Source organism: Sinohyriopsis cumingii, chromosome 5 (genome assembly GCF_028554795.1).
Source record: "Sinohyriopsis cumingii isolate HCF-2022 chromosome 5, ASM2855479v2, whole genome shotgun sequence".
Taxonomy (NCBI): domain Eukaryota; kingdom Metazoa; phylum Mollusca; class Bivalvia; order Unionida; family Unionidae; genus Sinohyriopsis; species Sinohyriopsis cumingii.
In genome coordinates, this window is record NC_142965.1 from 42,388,946 (window position 1) to 42,402,658 (window position 13,713).

The following is a 13,713-nucleotide window of genomic DNA, read 5'->3' on the forward strand; positions in this document are numbered from 1 at the left end:
TATCTGATGAACAAAAACGTTATTTGCAGAGTAAATCTATCTCAAACAATTCTGTTGTTCAAAAATTAGTTCTTAATTTGCCTAACAAACGGAGATAGGTTTTGCATTACAAAAATCTAAAACAATTACTTTATCATGGTCTGGTACTAAAAAAAAAGCTCATCGCGTGCTAAATTTAAATCATTCAAAATGGATGAAGGGTTATATCAACCTTAATACTAGCCGAAGAGCAGCTGCAAAAACAGGGGGCCCCGAGTGGCCGAGTGGTCTAAAGCGCTCTTCGTTACGGATCACTGCCATCTCACCTCTGTCTGCGGCGGTTCGAGTCAAAGATTCAGCCAATGTGGGCATGTGAGAAAGCTTGCCAGTAGCTTCTCGTGGGTCGGTGGTTCTTTCCGGGGTTTTCCGGGTTCTTCCTCCACCATTAATACTGGCCGCCATGTATAGCCTATCGTGCTGAAAAATGGCGTTAAACCCCACAACAACAAGCAAAAACAGAATTCGAAACAAAAACTTTTCAAGCTTATGAACAACAGCGTCTTCGGCTAGACTATGGAAAATATTAGAAAGCGAGTCAATACTGAGATCGTCAATAACACGGAGCGTCATATAAAAAAAATTGTAGCATCTGATGATTTTGTCTGTCTGAAAATATTTAATGATAATCTTGTAGCCATTCAACGAATTAAAACAAATGTAAAGCTTATGTCGGTATGGCAGTACTTGAGATATCAAAGTGATTAATGTACCAGTTTCATTACGAATTTGTTAAAGGTAAGGGACCTGATGCAGAGCTATTATTTCCAGATACAGACTTACTGATGTACATTATAGAATCTGATGATAGTTACGACGAATATTATGATAAGCGAGAGCTGTTTGATCTTTCAGTATGTTCAAAAAAGCGGATGTCACTCCGACAATAATAAAAAAGTAATAGGAAAATTTAAGTATGAGACAAACTTTGTTGCTATCGTCGAGTACAGCGGATTACGCAGTAAAATGTAGTGTCTAAAACTAGCTGATTATAAAGTTTAAAAACACAAGCAAAAGGCATCAGAAGAAATGTAGTCGGTAAGGTGATAGGATTCGACAATAATAAGGCTGCGTTAGACAGAGTTTCTAGTTAAGGGGAAATGGAACAGGGTCGGGACCCTATTTTAATACGGTGCCGACCTGATGGGTCTATGGAAAGGGAACAGGCAAAAAATTGAAACAGGGAGGGGGTCTCTATTTTTTTAAAATTAAAAAAAAATAAATGGGCTAGGCAATTGAAAGTCAAGATCTTTTCGAGACCTATGAGTGGCCCTGAAAAGGGCCTTTGGGTTTATGTTAATATGCCCTTAACATAAAGGGCATCTGCGACATCTTCTTCGTCTTAGGCTTCGTCTAATGGTAGGTCCATAGACTAAAACTCTTTTGAGGCATCCTTGCCTCTCCACGTAAATCCTACGTATCCATAGGCTGGTGTCGGTCCTATGGACAACTGTCCACTTCGGTCGGACATACATCGGTATGTCCGTCCTGAACATCATCGAAGACACAAGCGTAGAAGATTGAACGTCGGTCCACATGTTGAGGCGCCGAGAACAAGTGAATCAATGCAGTGAACTGCGTTTGTTTATAGGTAGAGGAAGGATTGAAACGGATTGAGTTCATTGACCAATCCAAACACGCGTTACAAAATTCAGTCAGCCCACGTCCAATCGGAAGAGAGCAGTCTGTGACGTCACGTGGCCTATATAGATTCGCTAGCGCCTGTGTGTAGTCAATCCATGTGACAGTTTTTTCAACATGACGCAAACTTAGAAAACGATCAATTGGGGTGCACCAGCAGTGGAGACCGCCCAAGGGAACCCGGACTTACTTTCAGAAGAGGTGAATTGGGATTTTGTGGATTTTCTTACCTCGCAAAAATTTGTTCCGGAACCTTCGCCACCTTCTCCTTCATTACCGTGGAGAATTTTAGACAGAGAAAGAAGAATTGGAGAAATTTATACAACAGCAAAAGGAAGCGGAACAAGCATTTCTCCTACAGCAACAACAGCAAGAAGAAGAGGTAAGAAAAAAACAAGAAGAAGAAGCAGCAGCAGCAAAGAAACAAGGGTGTGAAAATCAAACGGTCACGGTACTGTTAGACATTTTAGCGGAGTTTAGAAGTCTGAAACAAATGTTTCAGACTTCTTTATTACGACCGAAGAGAATACGACCTTCCCGAGCTAAACACGCCAACCCTGTGACTAAGCCTACCGTGCCACCCTTAGTGATTTCAACCAAATCATCATCAACAGTACGCAGTCCAGAAGTAGGCCTTGGTCGTGGCAAAGGCTTAAGACAGTTAAAGTTGATTGCTTAAACTCACCCCTACACCAAGAAAGGCCCTTTTCAGGGCCACCCACGTCTCTCGAAAAGAGATAGACTTTCAATTGTCAACATCGATTCAAACTAAAAAAAAAACAAAAAAAAAACAAAGAAAAAAAACATTTTACCTCTATAGTACGTGTGAATGAATGTGTGGGTGTACGTTCTTATTTTAAAATCAAAACCCAAAGACACTTACCTTTTTATACCTAATTTATTCTTTTATAAATATTTACAATCCAATTCACAATTCACAACAGAGCACTTTAGAAAGTTCATAGACTTCTTCTGTGTCATTGTTTAGTCTCTCTGTTTTTTCAATTTCTTCACCGTCACAGTCTTTTCCTCCTCTTCATCCTCACTTTCTTCCCTTCTTCTTTTCTTCTCCTGTTTCTTTTTCTTCACCTGTCTACTTTCTTTCTCTTCTTCTTCCTCTCCAGAATCCCTCTCTTCTTGCTCCTCTTGTTTCTTAGGGCAATCTGGAGACCAATGTCCTTTTTCTTGACAATAATAACAGGTATCTTGACTTTTGTCTTTTCTAACCCCTGTTTTTCTTTTTTGACGGTCTGGACACTCTGAAGACCAATGCCCTTTCTTCTGACAGATATAGCAAGTATCTTCACTTTTATCTCGAAAGGAAGGAGAGTAGTCCGTTGGCTGGTCTGAAGAAAATTTTCTAATGACCCCTCGCAACGCTCTGATGAAACGTTCCATCTGGGTAGTATCTTCCATCGTTGTGCTCGGTTTGAGAGTGAAATGAATAGTGAAAGGGCAAGACACATACCCTTTATATACGCTGGTCTGCCATGACTATAAATTAGTCCATGGTGTTTAAATTTTAGTCATTTGACTTTTTGCTATCAAGATGAGACGATCCAATTCATTTGAGAAGAAAGAAGAAAGTAAGAGGCAGAAACGTGATCTATCGCCTCGTACCAGAGCTGAAGTCTTGGCACAAATTCATGCCAGTGATTTTGAAGAGGACATGAGTGAACCAGAATCCGAACCCTCTAAACAAAGCTCACCACCCTTAGTTAACCCTGAAAAACACTATTCCATTCGAGAGACAGAAAAGCGCTCCTCTAGAAAATTTAGAACCACGGCTTACAAATACACGGTGAAGTTTAAAGATTTCAGGTCCGACGTACCCTTAGAGAAAGCAGAAGGGTTCATCACCGGGGTGTGGAATTCTTTGCTTACCACACTCAAGCGACAATGTCAACCCAAAGAAGACGATAGCTTGAGACTTTCCATACAACAGGACGGTTTGAAATCCCCTGTTTGGATCGAGTTTAGCAGCCATGCAGAATTAACCGCTTCCAAAGTCATGGACAAGATTCAACACGTACAACAATCCAGTTTGACATCACCGATGGAAAAGCCACACTGGACATGACCCACGTCTCTCCTCCTCAAGGGACTGGACGCAAAAAGGTCTTATTGGTGGACGGCCTTCGTAACACCAAAACAAGCCTCGTCCGAATTGACAACCCTCAAGACCAGATGTGTTTAGCCAGGGCTATCCTGGTGGGACGAACCTATGCCAACAAGAACGACACGGTAGAATGGAAAAGAGACTGGGAGAACATTCGAAAATCGAACCGAACCAAACAACGAAACGAAGCAGAACTTCTGTTACAACAAGCAGGCCTGTCCAAAGACTCACCCTGTGGCATTCCTGAGATGCAAAAATTGCAAGATGCCCTAGCTCCACGATACACCTTTAAAGTGCACCCTCAAGAAGTGCGCGGACCTCTGTTGTTTCGAGGCCAAGACTTTAAGGACGGAAAATACATTCACCTCTATTATCACGATGACCATTTCGATACCATTACCAGTATCACCGGATTCCTGGGATACAAATATTACTGTGAGAAATGTGACCATGGTTATAATAATCGAGAGCAACACAAACATTGCGAATCGAAATGCTCAGGATGTTTGGCCTCTCAACCCTGTCTGAGTGAAGGGCAAGAACCAGTGCATTGTCCTGCTTGTCTGCGCAGGTTTGTCAGCCCTGCCTGTTACCAGCAACATTTGAAGACGCAAGGTTCACAGCAGAAATGTGCCTGTCAACTGAGATTGTGCCCTACGTGTGGACAAGGCATACGTACCAATATAAAAAATGTCACATTTGTCACCACATCGTGGACTTGGAACACCAATGTTACGTGCAAAAATACCAAACCCAACCAGAGAAAGAGGACGGTCACAAGAAGAAAGACAATTTCATCTTTTTCGATTTCGAATGCATGCAAGAGACCGGTATTCACATTCCTAATTTCTGCGTGGCTCATCGAGCGTGCGAGAAGTGCATTCAAGAACCTACCTTGAGTCATTGCCCTCATTGCAGCAAGATTCCTGGAGGGCGTGAAAAAAATCTTTCGAGGACCGAACACGCTAGCCGATTTCGCCCGATGGGTCTTAGACCCCATCGACAAGACGTGGAGCCAAGAGGACATCGAACGTTACGGAGATTGTCATCGTCATGCCACGGTGATGGCTCACAATTTCTCCGGACACGATGGACAGTTTCTTCTCAGATACTATACGGAACATGGCACCGAGCGTCCTAAAGTCACTTTGAACGGAGCCAAAATCATTTTCATGCAAGTGGGACAAGTACAGTTTAAAAATTCGATGAGCTACTTGGCCATGCCTTTGAGCCGAATGCCTAAAACATTTGGAATGACAGAAATGGCTAAAGGGTATTTTCCTCACTTTTTCAATACGGAAGCCAATCAACACGCCGTTCTACCCCATTTGCCTGAGGCTCACTATTACGACCCGACAACATGCGTACCGAACAACGAGAAGCTTTCTACGCTTCGTACCAGGCTCACACCTCGGACCCTTTCGACTTTCAGGAAGAAATGTTAAAGTATTGTCGTTCCGACGTGGACATTTTACGGCGTTGCTGTGGAAAATTTCGAGAACTGTTCATGGAACACGGAGGGGTCGATCCTTTGAAAGAAGCTTGCACCATTGCCAAAGCGTGTTCCTTAGTGTATCCGGCAACGATTCATGCCTGAAAATACCGTGGCTGTCATCAGTCCTCAAACGACCAACTATGTCAAACGTCAATACTCGGTCAAAGCCCTACGCTGGTTACATTACTTGTGTGACAAGGAAGACAAACGGATTCAGCATGTCCGCAACGGAGGGGCGAAAAGACCATCGGAACGCATTCGGTCGATGGCTGGGACTTTGAAAACCCCAAGATCGTGTACGAGTTTAACGGTTGCTTATTCCACGGATGTCCCGTCTGTTACCCGGACCGTGGCACTAAAAATCAGTTTTTACAACGAACCATGGAAGACTTGTACCAGGACACTTGTCAGCGACGCCTAAAGTTAGAACAGCAAGGATACCAAGTGATGGAAATGTGGGAACACGAATACGATCACCGTTTGAAAACCGATCCCGAATTTAAACGCCTCGTGGAAAGTTACCAGTTCATGGACCCCCTGAACCCAAGGGATAGTTTGTACGGAGGAAGGACCAATGCCACCTGTTTGCTGTACCAAGCCGACGAAGAAAAAGGAGAAGAAATGAAATACTTGGACGTGTGTTCGCTGTATCCCTACGTATGCAAATATTGTCGCTTTCCTGTAGGGCACCCGCAATTGCTGACGGAACACATCGACCTGAAAAACATTCGACAATACGAAGGCTTGATCAAGTGTAAAGTTTTGCCTCCCACGAACCTATACCATCCCGTCTTACCTCACCATTGTCAAGGCAAACTGATGTTTCCCTTGTGCCGTACTTGTGCCGAAACGTGCAACCAAGACCAACCTTGTCAGCACACCCAAGAAGAACGCGCCTTGACGGGGACGTGGGTCAGCGTAGAATTGTTCCAAGCTCTGGACATGGGATACCAACTGTTAGAAGTGTACGAAATTTGCCACTTTCCCGAGACACAACAATACCACAAAGGTGACCCCAGTCAGAAAGGCATTTTTGCAGACTACGTGGATGCCTTTTTGAAACTGAAGCAAGAAGCCAGTGGCTATCCGTCCTGGTGTCACACTCCCGAAGACCAAAAGACATTCAAAGAGAAATACTGGGCACAAGAAGGCATCACTTTAGATCACATCGAGAAAAATGAAGGCAGGCGATCGTTTGCCAAAGTGATGTCAAATTGCTTGTGGGGTAAAATGGCACAATTTCCGTGTCTACCCAAGACGGAATATTTGACAGAACCTTCCCGCTACTTCCAGATGATTCACGACAAAACCAGATTCATGAAACACGTGGACGTCGTTCGCGAGAATTTGATCTTGGTCAATTACGAAGAAGATCTGGACTTTGTACAAGACGACCCTTTTGGAAATGTCATCATTGCGGCTTACGTGACAGCTCATGCTCGCTTAAAATTGTACGAGGCTTTAGAACTGTTAGGGGAACGCGTCCTGTACTTTGACACGGACAGTTGCATCTACATCTATCACCCGAGTCAACAGCACCCTGACATCGAAGGAGACCGTTTAGGAGCCTGGACAGACGAACACCCCGACGAAAAGATCCTAAGTTTCGCCAGTGGCGGTCCTAAAAATTACGGCTACGAATACCGGGACACGCAAGGAGAAGTGCACACGAAGTGCAAAGTGAAAGGATTGACTCTGAATTATGGTACCAGTCGAGTGGTGAACTTTGGGGTATTGAAAGAAGCCTTGCAGTCTGGAAAAGATGAACACTTTAAAGTGACCACCTATCAACCCAACAAGATTGTACGTTTACCCACTCACCACATCGTCAGTCGACCCTTGGAAAAAGTCTATCAAATCGTGTACCAGAAGCGAGTGCGACTTCCCAATCATTTCACCTTACCGTATGGACACGTCGGTATTGGTCTGTATATAAAAAGGAACCCTAGGCAAGATAGATAGTTCATTGTGACTACCAAGACCAAGCGAACAAGATGAATACTTTCAGAGAAACACAAGACAAGTTCAGAAAGGCACACTTCAAGTGTGGGGCTTCTGAAGTAGAATGCGATTGTGAGCCTTGCGATCGGAACGATGCTGTACGCTGTGACCTTAGCGATGCCGTAAAGCATCATGGGAACTTTGTTTTTACTACCCCTATCATGGAAAGTGATGTTGTGCGTGCCAAACCTGAGGGATGCGAAAGTGATGCCCTCGTTCTCTTGGACACTTTACTGGGTTTCATTTTAAAGGTGGATGTCAACCTTCACGTCTACCCCCCTACGGATGTCATCCACCCCATAGCAAACTCCTGTCCATGTCACCCAACCCTCATCGAAACGAACCTGTGAAAGACGAATATTCTTTTCCCGTGCGTTTGTCTGAATATTGCGACTTTGAAAATCGTCTTAAATCGTTCAAAGGAAAATGGCCTAAGTATCTGGGAGGACCAACCCCCGAAGAATTAGCCAGAGCCGGATTGTTCTACTTGGGCGAAGGGGATAAAGTGAAGTGCTTCAGTTGCGGTGTGTCACTTCACCACTGGGAACCACAAGATTCGGCCTGCGTAGAACATGCTCGGTGGTCACCGAATTGTCATTACTTACCCTTAGTGGGACCGAGACATTGAAATAACTTACTATAACCTGTTTATGGATACTTTACAAGAGAACATTCGTGCTTTGCCTGTGGAGTTGAGAGAAAGGATTTACCGAGAGCTGGTCAATATACAAGTCAAACGTAAAGAACAGTTGCATCCGTTACATCACCAGATCTTTAACCACTGGTACCTGAATGGTATAAGAGAACTGATTCGTCAGAAATTGTTTCAGTGGTCAGACCTTGTTCAATACTTCTAGGCCCCCGATGATCCACGTGTTCATAATTTTGGTTACTTCGAGATTCACCTAGATCAACGCATCGAGGAAGACAAGTTAAAGGATTACCGACATATTTTACGTGGAATCTACTTAGCGGAAGAGGAAATTTCTAAACGAACTCTGACGTTTCGGTTACAGTATGCAAGATTTAGATTCCCCACTGGAGAACGAAGATCTCTGGCTACAAAGTACGTGTATTGTTTCCGAAACAAAGAGACTATAAAAACAGGCCGCCATGCCACGACTTATGTCACATGTAATTGAACAGATTCCGTGGAAGGAACTCAATGACCATATTCAAACCGTGGATCATTACCATCGATTATTACAAGAACTGTATCCATTCAATTTGGGACGACGCATAGTGTGTGTCTTAGTGACTTATTTTTTAGGATTTCGTTTACCAGCCGATTCCTTGTGGACTCTTTACGATCACTACTTACCACCCCAATGGCCTTAAATGGTCAGAAAGACTCCTTTTGCTCAAAGCCTTGCGGTTTCATCTTTATACTTCTCGACCTCTATTGGAAAAAAAGATTCGTCATCTTTTAGCTACCCAAGAAGTGTATGACGATGTGTGTGTAGCTTGTGACTTACACCCCCATTGGACAGATGTCCGTGCCTGGAAAGAATGGGATTTTGAGGCTTGGACCCAAGAAGTGGCCCAGTATGCACGAGAGTTGTTCAAGGAAAAAAGTTACTTTTCAACCTGTGTTAGTGACAGTGCCAGAAGAACCCGTCATCCAGGACAGGACTCTCGTGGACATGCCTGAAAGACCCTTTCGGGAGGACACTTGTGTGACCTTACCCCTATAGAACTGGTCAGAACCTTACCCAAAATATGTTGTACAGACACTTGTTTCTATTCCACGTTGATAATTTCGATGTGCCTTTTATCGTTGTACTTAAGCCTTTGGCTTTTATGTATTTTTGTCTTTCGTATTCATGGTTAAAACATTCAATAAACGTGTCCTGAAAAAAGTATATAAACTCTTGTCTTGTCTGTTTTCGTGTCACAAGTGACATTCCTCACACTATGGCTACCTCTGCTGTCTCTGCTTCCTCTTCCTCTACTGTCAAAGTCATCGACCAACACTTAGATCGTGCCAGTTGGGAGGCTTTGTATCTTCGCCATCCCTTTAACATGCTCATTGCTGGACCTAGCGGTTCAGGTAAAACCGAATTCGTCAAACGTTTGATCGAACATAAACATCATTTGATCTGTCGTCCACCCCAACGCATCGTGTGGTGTTAAAAAGAGTGGCAATCGGCGGACAGTCTCTTGCGAGAAAGTCAAGGCGATTCCATCGTGTTTGTGGAAGGCATTCCTAAAGAAGACGATGGCATCGTCTCTGACTCCCGTCAAACCCATTTGGTCATTTTTGACGACATGTTAGGAGAAGACGAAGAAGAAATTAAACTGTGGTTCACGCGCAAAGGGCATCATTGTAATGTCAATGTCGTTTACATCACTTAAAATTTGTTTCAACAAAGTAAAGCCCATCGCACCATCAGTCTCAATGCGCATTACGTGGTCTTGTTTAAAAGTCCTCGAGATAAATCGCAAGTGCAAGTCTTAGCCAAACAGTTAGGACCGCCTTGGCTGACTCTGGCGTATGACGATACCACCCAAACTCCACACGCCTATTTACTCGTCGATTTGAAACCTACGACCTCCGAGGATTTGCGATTTCGTACCCACTTGTTTCACCACTGGTGCCAAGACGGAGGGCCTGTCCGACATACGTCTCCGTCCTCGACTTAATTTCACTCCAAAAAAATCTATAAAAACCTCAGACACTTTTCCTCTGTCTCACACAGTGTGAACATGATGTCCCTTCAATCACATCTTCCCGTCAAATTGATTCGTGCCTTGTATGGCATCAGTCGAGAAAAAAATCCACAAATACGGGCTCGTGTCTTAGAAGCTAGTCTCAAAGAAGTCTTACGATGGTTCACGGTGAAGGCACGTCAATTACTCCAAGGGATCATTCAGATTACTCATCAAACCAAATGCTTTTTCAATCGAAACAAAGTCGCTTTGACCCAACTGGCCGATCCCCGCATCGACACTCAAACCAAAAAACAAATCATTTTGAAACCTGGAGGGAGCGGTACTCTAGGAGGGGTCATCATTCGCTCTCTCTTAAGATGGGATCCTAATGCTCCCAAAGTTCTTCCCAAGAAAAAAGAAGTCAAACGAAGCTCGAAGAAGAAGAAAAAGAGCCACGGTGGCAAGACCAGGTTCCCAAGGAGAAACGTGTCTCCAAGAACTTCTCCAGTGGCGGGACCCTCCTCTTACCAGACACCACCCCGCAAAAAGAAAAGCCCCCAGAAAAAGAAAAGCCCACAGAAGAAAACTAGTCGCAAGAGAGGCACTTCAACCAGGACGCAACCTTACACTCGCAAACCACGACCTGTCACGACGGTGACCGCGTCTCCGGTAGCCTCAGGTTCAGTCACTTCTCCGTTGATGACACCAAGAACTGAAAAGTACTTGGAGACGTTGATCACACCAAGAACGTCTCCGTTGATGACCCCAAGAACTTCTCCAGTGGCAGGACCCTCCAGTTTAGCGGCAGTGACCGAGGCTCACAAAGTACCTGCTCCCAAAATCAAAGTCCAAGAGAGATCGGGCATATTACAAAGTTTACTGGATTTGTCCAAGCAAGAACTGGCTCGATTTAGTCCGTTGCATACCCCTGCACGACGTGTCATGCCCGTCCTCAAGTTGATACGATGTAAAGACAATCAGTGGCGACGCGTTCCAGTATAAGAAAAGGTCTGTGACTAAGTAGGTTTATCAGTGTTTTTGGTGCTGAAGACTCAAAGATGTCACCCTCCAGAAAACATCCCTCTTCTAAAACCCAAGGAAAGAAAAGGAAAGGACTGCCTCCTCGTTTAGTCAAACATGGGGACATGTTATCTGTCCTGTCCAAAGCTTCTCCACCCCTACGAAGAAAACTCATTCAATCAGCCTCCAAAGAGGTCATCGATACCGTGTGCGAATGTTGTTTGAACGTCTTGAAAGGTACGATCCCTTTGTCCAAACACCAGAAACAATGCTTAGGCAAACATCGTCACGTTCTTCGCCAAATGGTTCAAAAGAAAATTCCCATTCGTCAAAAGAAGAAGATGTTGGTCCAACGTGGAGGAATTTTACCCCTCTTGCTAGGCCCCTTACTGAAAGGAGTCTTGGGAACCATGTTGGGAGGACTGGTGGGAGCAAGATAAAAAGGCCCTCTGGAGACCCAAGATCTCAGAATCGACCCTTGACAACCCATGGAAGGACGAAAACTAGCTTTAGTGCCTTACAAACGATGGATGGAATACCATCGTTGGCAAGAACAACGCACCCCACATTTACCTCCCAATCCCAATTTGAGTGAAATGTCCCAGTTACAACACGAATTGCAGTCCTTGATGGATCGCCAAGATTTGTCAGAAACAGAAAAATCGCAAAAGTACGGTCAACTCTTGCAACGACTGCAACTCTTTCACCAGAAAGCTTTAGACGAAACAGCTCTACCCACTCTGAAAGATTTTAAGACCTTGATGAAAAGTCCAGCACCATCATCACTACCGCCACCACCACCACTACTACCATCCCCAGGGGTAACCAGAGATGCTACCCCACGAATACCTGAGGAAGAAGAGACACGAGAAGAGTTTCAGACACCGTCAGCAGCTCCCATGTCAATTAAGATTGCAGCATCCTTGTTGACCCCGTCCCCCACACCCAAACGAGAAGAAATGAAAATTGGGTTAAAAAGATGATGCCCACTCCTCCTTCGACAGAAGTGAAAAAGAAAGAAGGGAAACCAGAAGTGAAAAAAGAAAAGAAGACCAAAGCCATTCCATTGCCACCTCCACCACCACCACTACCTTCGACTTCTACTCCCGTAGCCCATCGGACACGTAAATCCGTTTCCAAACCACCCTTTCGTCCCACCCAAAGTAGCATCCTCGAAGAGTGGGTGCCTTATTAACAAACCAACAAAATGGAGAAGGTGTTAGGCAGCATTTACTACGACCCCTCCCATCCTGCAGGTTACGCAGGAGTTCAAAAATTGTATCGTGCTGCCAAAACGCGACTGAAAAGTCTCCGTTTACCTCAAGTGCAACGATGGTTACAAGAACAAGCTACTTACACTTTACACAAGCCCATTCGACGCAAGTTTTCCAGAAGTCGCACCCGAGTGGAAGGCATCGATCATCAATGGCAAGCCGATTTAGCCGATGTCTCTCATTTGGCCAGCTACAATCGCGGCTACAAATATTTGTTTTGTGTCATCGACGTCTTTTCCAAATTTGCCTGGGTCGTGCCCTTGACTTCCAAATCGAGCAGCGAGTTAGTGCAAGCCCTGCAACGAGTGTTGAAACAAAGCGGTCGTCACCCTCTTCGATGGCAAACGGACAAAGGTACCGAATTTCTGAACCAAGCTTTCCAAAAAGAATTAAAGAAACGTGACATTCATTTTTTTACCACCGAGAATCCAGAAACCAAAGCCAGCATCGTGGAACGTTTTCAACACACTTTAAAAAAACACATGTGGAAATATTTTACGCATCACCACACTCTGAAGTACATCGACATCTTACCGCACCTGGTGCAAGCGTACAACCAATCTTACCATCGAAGCATTGGAAGTGCCCCACAAGAAGTGAGTCCCGACAACGAAGTGCTGATGTTTGAGCGCCTGTTTGGTACGTCCCCGACGAGGGCTGTCCCCAAGAAAAGTGGAGTGTTGGCCATTGGAGATTGGGTGCGCATTGGCAAAACCAAACGCACTTTCGACAAAGGATACTTACCTAACTGGACCACCGAATTGTTTCGTGTCACTGGACGAGTGCATGGCCGTCATCCTGCCGTCTATAAATTGGAAGACATGAACGGAGAAGTGCTCAAAGGAACGTTTTATTTGCCCGAGTTACAACGTGTCACCAAAAAAGAAGACGACGTGTACGACATCGAAAGCATTCTCGAACGCAGAACCCGTAAAGTGGGCAAACGACGTGTCAAAGAAGTCAAAGTACGTTGGAAAGGATATCCACCCAGTTTCGATTCTTGGATCGACGCTTCGCAAGTCATCGACTATAAAAAGAAGTGACCATCATGCCCTTTCACACAGACACAGCTACGTCAACCACTCCTTCACCCAGTTCTTCTCTGCAAGATTTACAGAAACAACCCTTGTGGGTGTGGTGTGGAGAGCGTGTGCCTAAAACGCAAATCGTCTTTTTCTGCCAAATCTTCGTGGTGTATTGTGTCATCGGAGCAGCCATTGCCAATTTGAGTTTGCAAGAAGGAGACAAACAATTGTGGACCATTTTATTGAGCAGTTGCATCGGTTACCTGCTTCCTAATCCCTCCCTGAAATTCACCTCGAACGGGAACAACGGGAACCTTGTGTCCAGTGTCAGTGCCAGTCACCACTCCAATAACAACAATAACCCCATTTTGGGCGGAGACACACCTCTGACATCCAGTAACCCCTCGGACAGCCACAGAACTCTGCAATTATGAGCAATAACAACCAATT